Genomic DNA, 22194 nt, shown 5'->3' with positions numbered 1-22194 from the left:
CAAATGTGTTGTGATGCCATATGTACTGCAGTATGCACACACACATACACAAATATACACACATATAAACAAGCACAAACACACACACATTACAGCACAGTGCTATGACATGACACTGGTTGACTGCCACAGCATATGATTGCAGAAGTGATAGCCAATAGTCACAGTAAACAAAAAAACCCTCTTATTCCCCTCACATTCATGTCCCATGTGCCAAATTAATAACAAAATGGAAGTTCCATGTAGCAATATAGGGCAACAGAAAAGTTGAGCTGATGATGGGAAATGTGAACCCCTGTGATAGTCCTCTTTTTCAGACAAGAAGCATTGCTTGAAGGTTGCTCACATACCAACATGTGAGAGGGAATAGGAGGACACTTAATAGCCAATACAGGTATACTGACAACAATTGGTCAGTGCTGCCATAAGAGTAGTGATCTCCACCCAAGGGTTCTGTAGCTGCTGGTCAACTTATTCCGCTATGAGAAAAGACACCCTATGGCACCTTTTCATATGTGCATCTTGTTATAGACCCAGCAAAACACTAAGCCAAATATGAAGCATTCTAGGAATTGGTGTGGCTGCATAGTGAGTACACTTGTTATATAAAGTAAAACCGACACTTGGCATAACTGCACAGAAAATAGAGTATGTCTACAGTATGAGTGGTACCTGGCATGACTGCACAGTGAGTACACTAGTCCTATATTGTAAGAGTAGCACATGGCATAACTGTAGCGTAAGTACACTTATTATATACTGTAATACCAGCATCTGGCATGACTGCACAGTGAGTACACTAATTCTATACTGCAAGAGTAGCACCTGACATGACTGCACAGTAAGTACACTTTTTCTATACTGTAAGAGCACAGCAAGAATGATTGCACAGTGAGTACACTTGTAATACAGTATAGGAGCAGCACCTGGCATTACTGTACACTGAGTACACTACTGCTGTTCTGTACTAGCAGTACCAGACATGACTACACAGTGAGTACACTTGTATACTGTAAGAAAAGCACCTGGCATGACAACACAGTGAGTACACTAGTTATATATTGCAAAACCAAAACCAGGTATGACTGCACACTGAGTTCACTGGTTATATAATGTAAGAGCAGCATCAGGCATGACTGCACAATGAGTACACTTGGTATATACAGTATGAGCAGCACCTGGCATGACTGCACAGTGTGTGTACCTGTTATATACTGTAAAAGCAGTACCAGACATGGTTATACAGTAAGTTAACATTTTATATACTATAAGAACAGCATCTGGCATGACTACACAATGAGTACATTTGTTATATATTGCAAAAACAAAACCAGGTATGACTACACAGTGAGTTCACTGGTTATATAGTGTAAGAGCAGCACCAGGCATGACTGCACAGTGAGTACCAGAAATGCAACATCTATGGACCTGAATTTTACCATCCATGTAAAGCTGAGTTTGTCTATTAACCAATTTAAGTGCACTCTAGACCTGTAGTATGGGAATAAAAAATTTAGACCAGGCCTTGCACCCCTGTCCCTTATGGACAGAGGTAGCTTATATACTTGTAATGTACTGTACTGTAAGAGAAGCACCTGGCATGACTTCACAGTTAGTACACTTGTTATATACTGTACAAAAATGCATGTATACATATAGTAGATATATAGGGAAAATTCTTCTTTCTAGTTATATGTGTACTAATATATGACTACTGTCCATTGATAATATTTACATAGTAACATGTGCATTGATGGTTGACATTGTACATCTTAACTAATATGTCTGGGCAATGTAATATAGGCTGTGATAGTGAAACTTCTGCATCTGTTGGATTTTGCCTCTGATGTTAAGCATTTACACTTTATTTTCCTGCAATGTGATACACATTACAGTGCCTACTTCTGTGCCAAGCAGACATGGTGCATGGAGTCCAACTTTATATGCCACAAAACTGTTGTGGTCTACTGCACTTGGGTGATTTATTCAGGAATGTAAAGTTTGTGTAATATTTAGGCTTCTTGCACTAACTCGCTCATAAATATATTTGTCATACACTGGTGTAATATGTTTATGCATCTGGTGGATGTAATTTAGAATAAAAACGTAGTTCATTAACAGATGAGATTTGATCAAGATTTGCTTCTAAATAAATGACTTGGCCCAAAATGCACAACAAAAAAATAAACATAATAATAAGTGATAGACAAGGTTATGATAAATCAAACCTGATATATGGAAAACCTCAAACAAGTACATATTCCTAAGAACAATGCTAGACCAGCTGCTCTAAGTTTGAGACACATAAGCAGAGGTACACACCTGCCAAGGGAGGCTCCTTAGGCATTAAAGAGTTTTTTTGCAAATTACCTTGTAAAATGTTTTCACTGTTCACTGCAAAATACTAAATAATCCAGTCTGACATCTTTGTCCACTGTTCTTAAACAGTCATGGTACTAGAGGCCTAACCAAGTAGGAGAACATTTATTTTTTGGTTTGTTAACTGGGTAAGTGAACTGCTACAAAGGCTCCTTTCACCATGACACAGGCTGCAAGTAATGAAATGTATTGAACAGAAAATAAATACAACATTGACAGTTTATAGAATACATGCCGATACACTAAGGGCAATTGAGTTTAAGACTTAAATCAACAATGTAAAAGTAATCTTGCTAAACTGCCAATGTATACTATTATTTACTTTCAGTGGCTATATGTATCAGTTGGGAAATAGAACTAAGGCATATTACAGAGAGACTATGCAATTTACATTTATGTTTCCTGTTTGAATCAGAATCAGAAATACTTCATAGATCCCACAAGTAATGGCTTATGTTACAACTGCACAGTTAAACAAAGACACAATGTTGACAAAACACATTACATAATTAGATATGACAGATTGTATAGCCACATATATAACAGTAACACCTGACATAGGTGCACTGTTGACAATAGCCAGTGTATTAGAGTTTGAAATGAAATTATGTTTTAATATATTTTTTTAATTTAAGGAAGGTTCTTCATTTCTAACATGATGAAATCTTTTGAGAAAGATGCCTCCCTATAGTTTTGTCAAAAGTTAGGTGAGAGAGGCTGAGAGCTCCCTGATCCCTACAGTAATAAAAAGCTACAGATAGATTGCATGACAGAGAAAGGAAATGGTACAGTGGCTACTATATAGTAACTTAAGTGCATTTAGAGCAGCCAAAGGCAAGTTTACCTTCTTTGGAAGAAACAGTCTTCTTCACTTTCCAGAGTCTCCCTTGGCAGACAGCAAAGGGAGGCCCATGAGCAAGAAACTGGTATTAATGCCTAAGATGGGACAGTTCAGCAGGAAGTACACATTTGTAGTAAAGAACTGGGTCAGAATAATGGATGTCTTACTACGGTTTATTGATTTATTAAGATATGTAAGGGGATTCTGGGCTTTCTTCTACCTTTCTCCATTTTGCTTCCTGAGCTCCTTGATCTATCTGTAGCTTTAAATAATAACTCTACCATTATTTTGAGGGCATATTCTCGTCTCCCTTAATTTTAGAGCTTCACTCCTGAGCATATGAGATGGATCAGCAGTGACACAGGTATCTTTGGAGAAGCTACTCTACGGCAACTACCATTGTGCTTTTCAGTAAAATAAAATTTTCTATGTACTTTTGAGTATTACAGTCTTGTAGATGCCATTGTATTCTAATCTGCCCTCATACGTACCATTAATTCTTAATTTACATGTATGGTCTATGAAGTGCAATGCTATGGTCTAGAGCAGACCATTACAGTGAAATTCAGAGGTTGTTTCTACAGAAAGGGTCTGGTTTACAATGAAATGCAGAGGTCAGATCAGTAGCATCCTCAGGGACAATGGGGCCACAAACAAACCACTGATTACAGCCTATGTCCCTACAATGAAATGTAGCAGACAGACTAATGTCATTTTTGGGGACAATGGTGCCACGAACAAACCACTGATTATAACTTGTTTCCCTGCAATGAAATGCAGCAAACAAACTAATATCATCCTTGGGGACACCAGTGCCCCAACCAAACCACTGAACATAGCTTGTTTCCCTCTAATGAAATGCAGTGAACAGACCAATATCATTCTCAGGGACAATGGTGCCACAAAAGAAAAAGCACTAATTACAGCTTGTTTCCCTGCAATGAAATGCAGAGAACAGACCAATGTCATCAATGGGGACAATGATGTCACAACCAAACCACTGACTGCAGCTTGTTTCCCTGCACTGATCAGTCTATAAGCGAAATAAGCATATCATTCATTTCATGCTGCAGTACATTAACTGCATTGTAACTAATCAAAAACAGAAAAATCAAACTAGTAAAAGTAATGTGCACACCAGTCTGCAGAGGCTCTGACAGAAAAGCTCCAAAAGATCCATTGGAAATACAGTTGAATGTTGTTGTTTGTTGTTTCCCAGTAAGGGGTCGCCACAGCGGAACTCCGGTCCACTAATGATTGGCAGTAGATTTTTACAAAACGCCGAGGTGCCAGCTCGATGCCCGACTTTCAATGAAGGCACGCCCCTTTACGCACGCATGGCTTTCGAATGCTACCCAACTGCAGGGAGGACATGCAGACTCCACACAGAAGGCACTCACAATCCCAGCCGAGAATCGAACGGGAGAACCTCTTGCTGTGAGGTAACAATGCTACCGCCGTACCACTGCTGCACTAGTAAATGAAAAAAGTTGCGTGAAAAAAACTTTAACTTTAGCATTTTTGTTTTAATGATTCAAACCAGTTGGAAACAATTTAAATAGTTTAAATAATTAATTGTATAAATAATGGGACAGCCAAGACCACCCCCCAAAAAAATCCACAAAACCTAAAGCAACACTCAGCAAAAAGTATTAACATTTCAGGCATAAAAACTACAAAAAAGTATGTGCATAAAGGTACATAAATTTTTATATGCAAGGTAAAAAGCTTAAAAAGTTTAAAAGTTTCACCGTTCAAGTGCCCATAATTATACAAGACAGCTTATTGATATATGATCATTCATTCTAGGCCATACAGTCACGTTTAGACACAATCGCCAATACAGTTCACATTTCTCTAACAAAAGTGGCCATGGACCACCCCAGTCAGCTCTAGTTACCCTTTCAATAATTACAAACTTAAAGCTATGTCTTGAAAATTCGGATAAGTGCCTAGTTAGTGAATTGTTTTCCTTACTTTTCTTTATATCATTTAAATGTTCACAAACACTTTCTTTTAGTTTGCGTTTTGTCTTCGCAATATAATAGCTGAAACACTGTTGGTATAATGCAGCATAAACTACACCACTAGTCTAGCAATTAAAGGCACCCCTTATCTTAAAGGTAAAATCTTTTATTCTAAACTGTTCACATATTAAAGGGCAAATGACACATTTACCTCACTTTGCCATCCTAGGCAAAGTACTATATTTATTTTCATCTCTTGACTTAAAACTCTCAATAATGTCTTTTAAATGTTGCCTTTTCTTAAAAATAACTTTTGGCTTTTCCCCAACCTTTGATGCAATGCATCTGTTCATTTTTTAAGATAGTCTAATTATTTTCAATAATATTTTGAATATTAAAACTGTCGGCACTGAACTCTATTATCAAGGAATCTGTTCTTAAATGCTTAAAAAGTTCTTCAAAAAATATATGCCCAGTTAACATGACTATGTTAACACAAGAGATTTTATTAGAAAAGGTAAGTGTTTTCACACCAGCATGGGCATTTCATCAGACCATGATACTAATCACCGAACAAGTGTTAAACATACAATTTGGTGGTCTGACAAAATTTGGATGATATTATAAGTAAAAAGGAAGATTTGAAATTTATGGTAGGTGGTATTAGTAAGGCATTTGATACAGTAGGACAGGATGCTTTATGAGGCATTATGGAAAAGCATGGAATAGCTACTAGATTTAGGAGAGTGTGTATGTCAGCATATCAAAATAATACAGTGAGAGCGCAGAGTGTTAGTAATTGGTGGCTGAGTAAAGAAATATGCATGAATTGTGGTGTAAGACAATGATGGCCCTTGACTAGGATGTTGTTTGTATTAAACAATGAATGCAATAGTGAGTGAAGTAGCTTATAAAATGAAAGATGTTAAATAAGTGATGCAAAAGTAAGTGGTGATTCTAGTAGTTTTCATATATGCAAATGACATAGCTGTGGTAAAAGCTGAATGAGGGGAAATGCTGATTCGTGGGAATGGATGCTTACAGAGAATGGGACTGACAATAAATAAAGATAAAAGTAAAGGTTTGGGCGATGATGTCAAAATTGGAGACGCATCTTTTTCAGTGAATAAAGTGTCTTTGTTAGGGATAAAATTTTGGGAAATAATCTAGTTATGATCAGCAATGGGAGGGTTTCATAAAATAAATGAAAGAAATGTGTCTTATTTGAAGGACTTGTAGATTAGCATTGAAGAAAAAAGTTCAGATTTTTTTCTGGTGAATTCTGTTTTAATGGGGAAAATGGCATACATGTCAAATGTTTATATGATCCCAGAAAACAGAAATTTTTTTTCTGTTAGTCTTTTCTTTCATATGGGGTTTAAAATTAATCCCAATCAATGCAGGCATGTTGTATATGAGTGAAGATGAAGGGGGGTTGGGAATTATTAAACTCAGTTGTTTATTCAGCTTCTATAAACTTGTATATGGTATTAAAGTGGGTAAATGAAGAGAATGAAAAATTAATAGTGAAAATGTTTAAATATAACTACAAAAAATTTGGAATATGATGAGAATAAGTAAAAGAGATAAAGATTATATAAATGAAGAAATTAAAAATTATCAAGAAAAATACTAACATGGAAATTGATGAGAGAAGATGAGAAGAATGTGGTATAATTATGTGCTGAAACAATATTATCATGTAACTCCATGAGGAAATTTACCAGAAGTGATAAAAGCTGTCAATGTAAGGAAAAAGTGGTGTATTAAGATTGTAGAGTATTAGTATTTCCTATGGAGACTAGTAATAAACAAGTTACCATTCAAGGGTAATATGCCTTATGAAAAGAAAGTTAAAAGAGTGTATATTTTTTTCTGGAGGATGAGACAACATAGCATGTTTTTTTGAAATGTAAAGAGTAGTTAAACTCTGCAAAAAGTTGTATGAAGAAAATTTTTTTAGAACATTAATGACATAAACAATATAAATATGAATATGATTATTTATGGATATTATAAAAAGAAGAAAGAATATGTGACGTGGATTTATTTTATGTAATATGGATTATTTGGAATGAAAAAATTAAATTAAAGTTTGTGTAATCGGAAACCGATTTTCGCCAATTTATTGCAAAAAATTAGATTATGGTTGTGGAAGAAGGAGTGGGGGACAATTACGGAAGAATAATAATGATGGTGGTATATAGGGATGTGTAGGTATGTACCAGTAAATATATATATTTTGTAAATATGCAAATATGTGAATCATGTTTTGTTTATGTTGTGTTAAAGGACTCCTTCAATAGGTGCCAAGGGATCTTTTACATCCACCTAAGCTACCACCAACTCAAACAAATGGGTCATCAGTTTAACATCTCATCCAAAGGACACCACACTCAGGAATACAGTATCTCCTTTATGCTGCCTTCCAGTGTCAGCAATTGATTTACCCAGTGTGGAATAATACCCATAGCCTTCTGCACCAATGGTGAGTGTGCTAGCTGTTGCACCACTGATAATGCATAATGGCAGGATGGATAAAGAAAGAGAGAAGAGAGGAGTAACAGTGCTGAATTCAAAATGAGAAAAGAAGGGAAATGAGTGAGAGAATGGAATGTGATTAAAATGTGGAAATGCTGTCGAAGGCATGCAGAGGCTTCAAGATGCATCATCAGCAAACTAGAAGGCAAGATAAGTAAGTAGCAGTAAACAGGGAATTTCACATAATAAGTGTAGTGGCTATTTAATTTGAAGAAAATAAACTAGTGTGAATGTAGGGGAAGGGATTGTTCAGTTAAGAATGCAGCAGACCATATAGATTAGGATGAAATATGGGTCAGTAATAGCATTTTGGATATGTAATTTGAGGGGAGAAGAAAAGAACAGAAGCACATGACAAGAATGGGCACAGGGTGATAAGATGGGTGGACAGCATTCCAAAAGAGTGGTTAAGAAGAAACAAAATGGAAATAGTATCACGAGATGGAGAAAGGCGGGGATTGCAAATGATTGTGTAACATTTATTCAACATTAAGAAGGGAGAATTTTAAACACAGTACCAGTGCATACTGAGAGAAAGGATGTGAGGGAAGTGAAGATATGTAATGATGAGGTAAGGATCACAAAGGAGAAAGAGGGAAGAGAGACAAATGGAGGGAAAAAGTAAAGAAGTACATTTGAAGATGGAACTAAATCACTCAAGCAAGTAATACTGCAGGGAAAAGTGTAGTAAATCTGGAGTGAGGCTGGAAATGAGAACAGGGAGAGGCTACTGCACTTAAGGAGCAGAACGCCCCATTGGCAGTATCAGACTTTTAAAAGTAACATCAACAGAAATACTTAAATGTAAGAACAGGTTTAAAGAGAAAAGCAAAATCAGCAAGTAACACCAAGAACTGGATATACAGGAAACAGAAAGATAATCCAAATGAATGGGTAGGAAATGAATAAAATCTATGAAAATGACAAATAAAAAGTTATATAATAGGAACTGCGTTCCATTCCAAAACATAATTGCCAAATAAATAGAACAATCAGCATGCCTTAATAAATCCTACATTCCTCATGGAAGCATTTTGAAAGTTGCAGTGGTCTGCATTTCAGAGCAGCTTCAGAAATATAAAAACTATGGCCTCCTTGTGCAGTATTGGTAACATTGTAAGTACTGAACATTTAACACATAGTATTAAATAAAAAAGAATTAAACATGCACAACAGCCTTTCAAACATAATCCCTTTCTGCACTATAGTGCGGTCTCGGGGTTGGTATATTTAAAGAGTGGGGGGTGTGGGGATGCAGAGGGGGCTTGCCCCCTGCTTGCAACAGTTAGTTTACTGTTGCATCTTTTATCTTATTTTTTTTCTGTATTCAAACTTCAGCACGTTTGACTATATGGTTTCGACCGTATAGGGTTCGAACTTGTTGAAGTTCGATAACGTAATAGGAACCCGAAAATAATGTAGGATATCATGGAACTGTGGTAGAGATTTATAATGATCTGGGAATCATCTAGGAGAAGGCAATAATGTAGTTTCATAGAAACTATAATAGTGATATTATGATCTGAGAATTATATAGGAGAATGCAATAATGAAGGATTTTACAGAAACTGTGGTATAGATATATATATAAAGATCTGGGAATCATCTACAAGAGGGAAATAATGTAGGATTTCACAGAATCTGTGGTAGCGGTACATACTGATATGGGGATCATCTAGGTTCATAGGTAGGTACTAGGCTATTTGCCCGAGGGCATTTATAAGCCTAGCCAGAGTGTGTCAGCTTTCACCCCCCCATTGATTAATTAACTGAGCCACTGTCAAGAAGAGCCAATGAAGTGATTCCAGGGGTGTATTTTCTCTTACCTATCCACTCGTCAAGGTTTCTCTTGAAGAGTGTTAGTGAGGTGCTCTGCCTAATGTAGTTAGGAATTTTGTTCCAAAGCATGGGGAGTCTCTGTGACAGGAACCTATCCCTCCAGCATGTTCTATTTATTGTTGTGGTGAGGTTTAGCTCACTAGAGCGAGTGGCTCGCAGTGACTTGGATTTCTTTAGGTGGAGCATGTCCATCAATTCTGAGTTGGACATGGCTTTGTAAGTCAGGCAGAGATCACCTCTGAGTAAGCGATATGCCACTGAGTACAGCCAGAGTTTTTCCATTCGGGCTGCATAGGACATATGTTTGAGGCCAGTAATCTTTTTGGTGAAGTACTTTTGTGGTCTTTCCAGCTGTTGGAAGTGTCTTGTGAGGTACATCCCAAATGGGGCATTGTACTCTTTGATGGGTCTGATGAGTGATGAGTAGAGGGGCACTATAACCTCTTTATTTCTAGATATAAACCCTTTAGTAATTACATGGGCTACATAGAAGAATTTCCTAACTACTTTGGCAATATGATTGCCAAAGGAGATATTACTATCTACCTGGGTCCCGAGATCTCTTATTACCTCTTCTGTATTAAGGGGGTTGCCACCTATGTGGTAATTCATGGGTGTTTTGTTTTTCCCAAATGGGATGACTATGCATTTTTTAGCATTTAGCTTGAGACCATGACTTTGGCACCAGGTGTCTGTCTCAGTAAGGCTCTTTTGGAGAATGTCCATGTCAGCTGGAGAGTCAGTTATGGCTCCCAGTTTGCAGTCATTGGCGAACTTGGTTAGCCATAGTCCTCCTGTGTTTGCCTGTACTTCTGAGAAGTATATGCTGAACAGTAGGGGTCCTAGGACTGAGCCTTGTGGGACACCACTTGTGAGTGGTTTAGAGTCGGACCTGGAGCCCACTATTCTTACTGTGTGAGTTCTGTCTGTAAACCAGTTGGCAACCCATCTCGTGATGCAGGGGTTTATGTTCAGGCTGGTGAGTTTTTCTATAATTCCCGAGTGGGGAATGATGGCAAAAGCCTTGGCGAGGTCAAGATAGACTGTGTGAACCACCTTCCCCTCATCTATGGCCTTGGTGACTGTCTTGAAGAAGTCAGCCAGGTTTAGTAGGCATGATCTGCCCTTAACAAAGCTGAACTGGGTCGGGTCAAGTGTTTGGAGGTTTCCAATATCTTTGCTAATGAGTTCCATGATGATGCGCTCCATAGCCTTGCAGACCAGGCTAGTCAGGCTTATGGGGCGAAAGTTACCAGGGTCAGTTGTGGCCCCTCCTTTGTGGAGGGGAATAACTGTTGCTGTGCACCACTCTATAAGCATGTAGACTGTGGAGAGGCTGAGGTTGAACAGTGTGCTTAGGTGGGGGGTTAGTTCGTTCTATAGTTCGTGCAAGACGCAGCCTGGTACACAATCTGGCCCCATTGATGCTGTACATTTTGCTTTTGAAACAGCTGTTTTCACCTGTGCATCTTGTGATTTCCGGGTCACTACACTTTTCTGGTATTGTTTTGGGCCCTTTTGGGGGTGAAGTTTGCACTGAATCTATCTGCCAGGATGTTGGCAATATCAGTAGGTTCAGTATATTTTGTGCTATTTTGCACTAACTCAGAGCATATCTGCTAGTTGCCACTTAGATTCTTGACATAGCTAAAGAAGGCTTTGTGGTTATCTTTCGAATCCTTGGCTATTTTTCTTTTGAAGTTAGCCTTGGATGATTTTATGAGGGACTGTAGTTTCTTACTGATACCGATCAGGGATGTCTTTCCTTCTTGGGATTTGCTTTTTTTTTAACTAGTTTCCTCCTTCTATTGTATAGCCTGTTTATGGCAGGGGTCCACCAGACTGGTTTCCTTCTCTTAGGGGAGTAAGTCTTGGTTTTGCTAGGGATGGCACGATCCATGCATCCTTTTAGGTGCTCATAGAGTGCATTTGTAAAGGTTCCTGCATCTTGGACACTGTTATCCTTTAGCATGGGGGCTGTGAAACTTACCACCTCTGTATTAAGTAAGGTGAAGTTTGCTATAGAAAAGTTTGTCACTGTGGTTTCCTTGGTTGGGGGTGGTGGTGTGGTGTGGATATCCAGAGTGATTAGTTTATGGTCTGATCTAACCAGTGACGGGTTGACCTCCGGTGCGGAACACCTGTTGCCCATGTTGGTGATGACCAGGTCCAATATGTTTTCACCTCTGGTAGGGGAGTTTACCAGCTGATCCTGGGCATTTGAATTGATAAATTCCAGGAAGCACTGAACCTGGGAGTTTGTTCTTGAGTAGTTTTCCCAGTTAATGGTAGGGTAATTGAAATCGCCCAATATCAGGATGTTCAGTAGGACCTTCATGTTTTCCAGTGTCTCCAGAAAGGCGTAGTGGTGGTCCTGGGTCATGGAGGGTGATCTGTAACAGGCCACAATTTGCATTGCAGATTTACCCGATGTTAGTTGCACATGGATGATCTCAGAGGTATCATGCTGCGCCACTAACTTGGAGGTATAGGTATCCTTGATGAATATGGATACACCCCCTCCTTTTGTGTTTTGGTCCATGTTCTGTGGCTGAAATGTGTGGTAAGAGTTGTAGCCCGGTAGTGCTGGGGTGCTCTGTGGAGCCTTGAACCAGGTTTCAGTTGCTCCACAGATGTTGACGTTCTCCATACTGAGGAGTGCTTCAAGCATGTGCATTTTGAGATTTCAACTTCTGGCGGTGAGTAGCATAACCCTCATTTTTTATTTGTGCTGTTTACGGAGGTGGGTTTGACTTTTGAGCCTTGCCTAAAAAAGGCACTATGGGTCAGCAAGAGCCTTGGTCAGTATTTGAAAGCCTAGGGGTGAAAGGTGCAAGCCGTCTCTTGTGAAGCAACAAGGTTTGTTGAGCATGCCATCTGAGGCTGACAGACACTGGATCCCCTTTGAATGACACCAGAAGCTTAGCCAATTGTTGAAATTGATATTTTTTTCTTTATAATGCGGTATCATTCTTGGTGAGGGCAGGATGCTACTCAGAGTCAGGGTCATACCCACCTGGGCTACATGATCAGAGAGCTCTTCCATGTCTCTTTTCATGTAGCCCAGGGAGGTATGTCTCAGGTCATTCACACCAACATGAACAATGACAGAGTCATATTTGTACTTGTTCTGGAGTGACCTGAGTGCTTGTGTTATGTGGCGGATTCTGGTTCCCAACAGGCAGTTAACAGTAACCTTCTCCTTGTCCAGCCTAGTTAGTGGGACATCAGTGTGCCTAACTATAGAGTCACCTATTGCTAGTGTGTTAGGTATGTTATTTTGCCTTAAGGGCCGTGATTGTGTGGCATACTGATTTTGTGTTTTATGTATTGTCTGGTTTGTGATGGGAGGTGCAGGTTTTTTGGGTGTCTGCTTTGGAGGTCTCTGATGCTTTTGCAGGTTTTTATTTAGAGCCTCCGAGTATGATTTTGTGTATTTATGTGTATTTTTTGACAGTGCTGGTTTTAGTATGTCTATGTGAGGCTGGAGGTGTGGTGCAAGTGTTAACCTTCTCCTCATGACTGTCTGTTCCAGTCTTGGGTGGAGAGAGCTTAGCCTCCAATTTAGCTATATAATTGCATCTCTTGCATACGTTAATGTTTTGTGGTAGGAGGAGAGGGTTGTCTGTGTACATGAGGCAGTTGTAACATTACCTCAAGATACCCAGGTTCACCAGCTGGACTGGAGAGTATACCTGAAATTGCCCTTTGGTCATGCCTGAATAGTAGGGTGAGCTGCTTAGTCGCTTGGTTGGTGAGGTGTGATTAATGAGCCTTGCCCTGCTGAGCAATCAGGTGTTGGGGTATATCAGGGCTTGCTATTAGGTCTGAGCAAGTGCTGGACTGTAGGATGCTTTTTAAGTGGTTAGGTTGAGATTTAGACTACTTTCAAGGAAAAAACTGAAGAGGAGACTTGGTGGAGCCGGGAATAATTTAGCCCTAGCTAACTGGTGCTGCCCAGATGTGCAAAACTATGCAAGCACGTTTTTTACGGCAGGGAAATGAAAGAGATAGAAATTAGCCCAAAATGGCCTATAAACTACTAACTTCTGGGATGGAACCACTCCTCCAGGGACAGATTGCTGCTCAAAGCTCCCTCTCTCACAGGTGAACAGAGAAACCCCATTCTATACAAGTAAGGAATGGGCAACTCAGAAACTTGTAACACAGCCCTAAATTCAGCACTAGCCTGAAAACTGGACTATACTAGCTTAGAAAGGTGGGAAACAAGGAAAATTTTTTTTGAAAAGATAAGGCAAAAACAGTAAAAAATACACTTAGAACAGCTTTAAACGACTACAAACAGTAAAAAATACACTTAAAACAGCTTTAGATGACTGCAAGCAGGAGAAGGAAATAATGTAGGATTTGACAGAAACTGTGTTAGGGATATATAATTATGTGGAAATTATACTGGAGAAGGATACAATGTCAACAGAAACTGCAGAGATATGTATACTAGTCTCCCACCAGGACACAAGTGCTCTTCAGCAATTGAATTCTGCTTGCTGAGCACACTCAAGCAACTCTGCAGTCTGCGGCTACCACCCCATCCATACAGTCTAAGAAGCAATCAGTACTGCAAAACCAAACAAGGATATAGATTTTGTGCCTCAATAGCAGGGTCAGTCCACCCAAGCATTCTACTTGTATGTGTTATGATAGTGAAGCTTTAACATTAGCAGTGTTACTTAGTAGTTCTCAGCTTGGTAATAAAACTGACTGTTGTAGCCTCGTGTCCCCCCCAGCTACTGCAGTAATCCTAACTGTCCAATAGACAGTATACACTTAATTCAGAACCTTCCTATTCTCTGTGATTAAATTACCCCTCAAGAAGCCCTCTCAGTGCTGTCTGCTTTAGTTTGTATCAGGTGAGCCCCACCTGTTTATTTGCCTCTCTATACATTCCCCTTCATGGCTAATGTATCTCCCTACTTTAATCTGTGCACATACTGGCTACTAATAAGCAAGTCAGTGTGAAGAGACTCCCAACCTTAATAAATGTTGCTGTCTCTTCTCTCCTTCACTTTACAGGTAGAATTTGAATTATTACTCACCCCCTCTGAGGCCTTCACTGATGGATTTCCACCACTTGCCTCTCTGGTTTGGCTGGTGTCTTTGCATTTTGCCTGGTTTACACCCCTTATGCTATCCCCCTTCCCCAATACTAAGTCTATATTAGATTCCTGCTGTGCATGGAGCCATCTTTAAATTACTAGTTTCCCACCAGGACACGTGCTCTTCAGAAATTGAATTCTGCTTGCTGGTAAGCCATTAGACCCCAGGAATTTGTTAAGGTGTTCAGAGTTGCAAAGTAATACTTACTTTTTGCCACCCATTACTTTTGTCCTGGTGGGCAACTGAATTCTGCTTGCTGGTAAGCCATTAGACCTCAGGAATTTGTTAAAGTGTTCAGAGTTGTAAAGTAACACTTACGTTTTGCCACCCATTACTTTTGTCCTGGTGGACTCAGCCTCGCTCCGTTCACCCTCACTAACACTCAGGCTCTCTCAGCTCCCCTGCCCTGCCCCCATTTCCTACCCACCCCCACTACCTCTTAATTTATAGTAATCCAAACCAAACCCACACCTCAACCTCACATCACCTCCACCAATCACAGCTCCTCAAGTCAGATCACATTACACCACACCCACTTGCTCTACCACACAATACTCCCAACCACTCACATTCCCTCTAGGCATTATTACATCACCCCACACTACGTACCCATCCACATATGCTATAACCCTATAATTCCTATCCACACCTCCATCTAGAACCAACTTAAACTTTATAACCATGACTATCCCACAAGTCTAGTCTGTCTTCTCATAATTCTTTATAACTCCACAAAGTATCACTCTAGCGATATCCCTAAACTTAGTAACACAACACTATATTATGCACTCTCATATACAGACACCGCACAATATAATATCTGTCCACAATTGTTTAAGAACTATATAACTGACCAATTCAAAACTAAACACATATGCTCTCATTCCTTCTCCAAAAAAAACAATACTTTCTCACACTCATCACCAAACTCAAACATTTGTATCACCATTTCAACACCAGGCTCACCATAGGTGGGGACATCCACCCCAACCCAGGCCCAAATCCATCCTGTCCAACACAAACTTCTCCAACCCAATTATCAGAATATAATACCCCCACTATCTTCATCCCTGGGCAAATCAACAACAGCAGCAAAACCAACCATCTCTTAATGCTAAATATTAATATAAGAAGTATCAAAAATACCTGAACTCTAGGCCACAGTAGCACACTACTCCCCAGACATAGTTGCTTTAACAGAAACTTGGCTAAATAAAACCATAACTAACTCAGATGTTCTCCCTACCGGCTACAATATCATTAGACAAGACAGACCACTTTGTAAAGGGGGTGCAACTGCCTTACTGTATAAGTCCAACTAACTTTATGTCAAATACCAAACTCCTACCCCTCCCCCAATAATTGGGACATGCTTATCTCACAACTTCAGCTTCACCCTAAAAGGATAATCACCATGATTGTGATCTATATTCCACCTGGTAATACAACTGCTAGTCTTGAAGACTTCTTATTCTGGTGTTCTTCCACATACTCACAAGAAACCCTTATTCTGGGGGATTTCAACCTAGATTGGTTCACCTGTATATCGGAATCACCAAGTAATCTAATAAATCTCCATGGCTACCAGCAGCTAGTCCAAATTCCAATTAGATGTGATAAAAAATCTAAAAGGGAATCCATCCTTGACTGGGTCCTAACAACCCTACATTGTACCCCCACACAGGCAGTCTCCCAGATACCTTAAGTGACCACAACATAATATACCTTATACATAGTAGAACAAGCCTATGCAAAACCACTAACTATAAATCCACTAAAAACACAAAAAAATCTCTCTCCTGAGGTCCTCAGTACTCTACTCAATAACTGTGACTGAATCCCCCCTAAAAACCATCCCACGTGACCAGGCTGTTGCATATTTCAACAAATCATTTCTACAACACCTAGACACTGTCACTCTATTGCGTAAAATCAAGGTTAGAACCTCTACAAACCCCTGGCTCAGTAAAGAAACCAAACAAATCCTCAAGTCCAGAGACACTGCCTGTCTTTACTATCAAAAAAAAACAAAGAAACACAAAGCCTAACTAGGTACCAAGAACTGTGCAACCGTGCAAAAAAATGCATTAGGCTGGACAAAAAATCCTACTACACAACATTACAAACTAAATACCAACACACCCCCCCCAAAAATTTTATAAAATGTAAACCAGCTACTAAAACCCACCCAAAAGGCTACCCCCAAACTAACCACACCTGACACTAAAGTTCCCATCGAAACACAATTCAACTCCCACTTTGTGAACTCAGTTCTTTCCTTAGTATCACATGACAGTTCCAACCTCACTATCCCCCCCAACACAAATAATACTAATACAAGGTTTACACTCAAAACAGTTTCCACCACCTCAATCAAAAGCATGCTCTCCAAACTAAAAACCTCATCAACAGCAGCCGACCTACTCCCCAGCTATTTCTTGAAACTCACAGCAGATGATATTGCTATCCCAGTCTCCACTCTCATAAACAGATCAATTGTTGAAAACTATGTGCCCAAACTCTGGATACATAAAGGCGGGACCTCCACTGAACTTGATAACTACAGACCCATTGCTTTACTCTCCCCCCTGGCCAAAATCCTAGAAAAATGCATCCATACCCAGCTGCTAAAATATCTCATAGATAACAACATCCTGTCACCTACTCAACATGGTTTCAGACCAGCCCATAGTACCACTACAGCCCTCCTCTGCTTCACAGACACAATAAATCATCTCAAAAACGAAGGCCTGCAGGTGTCAACTCTTTTTTTGTATATGTCCAAAGCATTTGACACAGTCTCACACCAAATTCTGCTAAACAAACTAAACCTATATCACCTGTCAAATTCCACTGTTACCTGGTTCCAAAGCTATTTAACTGACAGGTACCAGGCTGTGAAATGGGAAAATTATCTCTCTTTCCTCAGCTGCCCATAACTATAGGAGTCCCACAGGGTTCTATCTTTGGACCACTACTGTTCACAATCATCACAAATGACCTCCATACCTCCACACAGCATGCATCTATCATTCAGTATGCAGACAATACTACCTTAATCTGTGCTGCACAAAATATTCCCACCCTTCTGCAAACAACTCAGCTAGCATTCTCTGACATTGAAAACTACCTTACCAAAGCCCAACTTATCCTTAATCCAAAGAAAACTCATCTTACGATTATAACCAGTTCTAACAAAAACACTGATAACAGTCAATTCACTATCTACTCTGCAAATGCTACTCTAATCGCACCAATGGCACAGGCTAAGCTATTGGGAATAACCATAGACTCCCACCTAAAATTTGATAGTCATCTCAACTTAACTATTAAAAAAGTACATGCCAACAACACAAGATCAGCCATTGCTCGCTCCCAGCTTCTATCCACCCTACTCTATGCATCTACCATTCTGACTAATCTCAACAAAACTGAACTAAGCAAAATGGAAACCTGCTGTAACAGAATTACCTGCTTTGCTGCAAATTGCTCATATAGAACTCATCACCATACTGCTTTGAGCCCGCTCCACTGGCTTGAACTGCCCAACCTCCTAACCTATAATCAGCACTGCCTCTGTCACTCTATCTATTACCTCCCCAATAAGTGTTCTGCCCTCAAAAACCTAGTACAACATCACTCAGTCAAAAGGCCTCTTAGATCATCAAGCAAACTACTACTAGAAGTCACCAACAGCTATAATAACTTTGGAGACACACTATACAGTAGTTCAGTGGCTAAAAAATGGAACTCTCTCCCCACTAGCATACAAAACACATCGTCCATAACCTCCTTTAAAATCCTCATTAGGCAACATCTCAAGCAAAGTTGGCAGTGCAATGACTGCTCACCAGGCTAGTGAAAGCGGATAAGGTACACATACTAAACCGAGAGTACTTGATAATAGTTTTCACTCTTACTCACAAACACTGGCTAATGTACAATGTATGTACTGTACCTGTGTACTGTGTATGTATTCTACCTATGTTCCAAATTTCAGCTGTACACCACAAATCTATTAATTACCTTTAGTTTTAAATTAATGTTTTCTTGTTTCTTCTCTCCACTGTAACTGTTGATGTGCTACATACCACTGTAAAAACATGTCTATTGTAATTTGTATGTATACTGATCATGTCTAAGTATCTAAATGTATCTGTAATTATTTTTCTATCTGGAGCATTTCTCCCAGGGCCTCTGCTGAAAAAGGGCCTTTTTGGCTCAGTCAGACACCCCCGGTTAACAAATGTAAAATAAAAATAAAAAAATAAAATAAATATAGGCAGGAAACAATGGCCATACATAAGGCATATTGTGGCATTCCTGAGGCTGTTTTAAAGGAAAGAGCAATTTATGGAGAGAAAAATATTTTGTTTTACTTGCTAAGCAGGCTGGCCCTCTGGATGCAAACATCCCTTTTTAGGGATGACTTGGTCAAAGTGACATGACAGGCAAATCAGCTGCGGGCACAACTTTCAACTGCTTTGTTCAAGAATCAGGATCAATGTCAAAAATAAAAGGGGAGACAGAGGCCCAACATCAGGATTACGTTTTAAACATTACTCTTATTCACTTAGAATAAAATTCTTTGTATCAACATGCATTTTCTGAAAAGTAAACTCAAATGCCTGGAATTATTGATTGACTATAATCCTTAGTTGTTGTTTGTCTTTCGACTTTTTCCCAGTAAGGGGTCGTCACAGCGGAACTCTGGTTTGCTAATGATTGGCAGTAGATTTTTATGAAACGCCGAGGTGCCAGCTCGACACCCAACCTTCAATGAAGGCACGCCCATTTACGCACGCATGTCTTTCGAATGCTACCCAACCGCAGGGAGGACATGCAGACTCCACACAGAAGGCACTCCCAAGCCAGTGATTTACCAAAATATCAAAAATGTTACAAGGGAAAGGAAAGGAAAGGAAAGAAATATAATGCAAAATCAGGGACAGTTGAGGATATCAGCTGAGTTCAGTGTCTAATTGAGCGGCTTGCTTAGAGTCACACAGTTGGATAAATGGGGGCAGAGGAAATTGAACCACAGACAATAGAAAACAGTTTGTTAACAACTTATAGCCTTAACCTCCTGCACTAACTACCACTTCTCCTTTTAGATGGGAGCACCGGAAGATAATAAAACTATAAAAAACAGCTTTTCTTATGTAATTACTTACCAAAACTGGAAGTGTTAAATAAATAAGAAACTAATGTGAAATGTAAGCAGCTCACATCCAGCATTTACATTGTCTGAAGTTTTGGATTCAGTAGTTAAATTTTAGCTACTGCCTTTTTAAATCAGATGAAGAAAGTAATTTTTTATGACTACATTGCTGCACATTTTCACATGTACACAACATTTTGTAATCACTTGGAGGCTGTCAAATTGCATTTCATCGGGTTTTTGTGGATTATTTTGTTGCTGTTTTCTTTTTCTTCTGCCATTTTATTTTAACTGTAGCAAACCAATATTTTGTGAGGTGGAGTACATATTTTTTCAGAATTTAAGAAAAAAAGAGCTGGTTATAAAAATGAATTCCTTGCAAGGTATGTGAGCAGCTGAATGCATATACTTTTCTGTAGCACTGCTTTGCTTCTTTTATTTTATTTGGCTGAGCTGTGACACCAAAGGAAAAATGAGGACAAATGGGTATTTCTGAAAACTGTGACGGAAGAATCAGTGTTGCATTATTTGGGCTACATTGCAAATTCTGCTACAGATTTGACCTTCCCTCACTAAACTAACACAATGCGCTTGTATTCCTCTTTGTTTAAGGCAACCCTAAAAGATGTCCATGGATTTTTCGGTCTCTAGTATTAACGATGAGCAAACATGATGCTGGTTACTTGTTTATTCTGTTTCAAGAATGAAAATAACTCTCTTTACTGCCTCATAGTTGTATTAATGCTGAAACAAATAGACTATAATCCTTAAACATTAAGTAGTAAATTTTCCTAACCGCTCTCCCATGAAGGTGTATGCTGTTCTTGTCTCTACTCCTTTTTCATCCTTTCTATTCCTTGCCCTCATCTCTGTCTTCTCTTCTACGTTCAACATCTTCCTCACTCTTACTACAATTCAGAGACCAGCCCCTTTATCTTTATTTCAAATAATCTGTTTACAATATATTGTTTGGTTTGTATTTAATTCTCAGCTATGTACATGCTTTTATGTTCTGTTCTGTCATAGGCTTCATACAACTGGTTAAAACAGTTATTTGAAATTATCTAATGAAACCTGTCTGTTTTCCTTAGAATAAGTGTGTGCATGACAGTGACTGAGTAATTGGCTTCTGAATGTTATTTACTTGCTGTTGATAAAGGAATAAAATCTCACCCATTAAAAGCTAAACAGAGAAGGAGGATGTCAAGCCTGGTTTCCTACAGTCAGACATGTGAACACCGAGTCTTTCATATGACCAGGAAAAAATATATATCAGATGTGCCTGATGATATGTTTGATTATTGTCATATTAGCACTTGATTGCAAAAGTTCTAAGATTAGCTTAATGTGCTAGTCGTAGGACTGCAGTTCTTTTATTTCAGTACATACTAGTAGTGTTAAAGAGTACAGATGTATGTATACTAAGGCAAAGTAACTTGATAAGCATGTACACTACAGGCTGTAATGCAAATAAGCTGACTTCTTGAATATAAAGAAAAAATGGAACTTTAGGCATTATATGGATAGGTGAAAAGGCTTTGGTTGTGTGGTACCACCCAAACAAAAGGGAATCCATCCAAGAGTCACTCCTTAAATGAGGAGAAAGAAATCTGTCTAAAAAAAGGGAATTCTGTCTTCACACCTTCCACAGTGATCATATAAGTGTATACATAGCAGGACACATTGACATATTTTGCATTGATAACCTATAAAAATATAGGTGTATTTATTTACATTAGATACATGGATCTCTTACATGACAATAACCTTTGTGCACCTAGACATACAGATGTGTTGAAATCAGATTATGACTCACATATTTTAGGTGATCAGACCATGTACAGCTGTTCTGATTTGATATGGTATGTGTATTTCTCATCTGATCTACAAATCACTGAACCAGAGTGTAGTCCTGGGTGAAGATAAAAGGAACTGCAAAGTGCCTTAGAATTATTCACCTTCTTTCATTAATGTCATCTAGAAGAGCTACGGCAGGACCATGAGCAGGAGTGCTACCAAGTGTAACTGCTGCGTTAGCACTGCAAGTTATTTTTTGTCTGAGTAGGACACAACTATACAGGAACATTGACCCAGCACCTTGTTAAAGCACCGATGAACCAGAGAAAAACATATGATTGATCGTGGCTCAAACGTCATTCATCTCAATAGTTTGTCATCGGTTTATGTCCAGAATGATCATGTGACAGCATTTATTTCTCAAGCTTCCCCTTATTCATTGGTCTGGCAACATCAACATTAGAATAAACAAACAGAGGTTTTTTTGGTCCATTGCATGGGGTGTGGGTGGTTTGAACTCACAACAAATACTTCTTTATATAATAACTGTC

Source organism: Protopterus annectens, chromosome 13.part0 (assembly GCF_019279795.1).
Source record: "Protopterus annectens isolate FY-2018-M chromosome 13.part0, PAN1.0, whole genome shotgun sequence".
Classification (NCBI taxonomy): Eukaryota; Metazoa; Chordata; order Ceratodontiformes; family Protopteridae; genus Protopterus; species Protopterus annectens.
The sequence above is the reverse complement of the archived record's forward strand: the minus strand, read 5'-3'. Positions refer to the sequence as shown.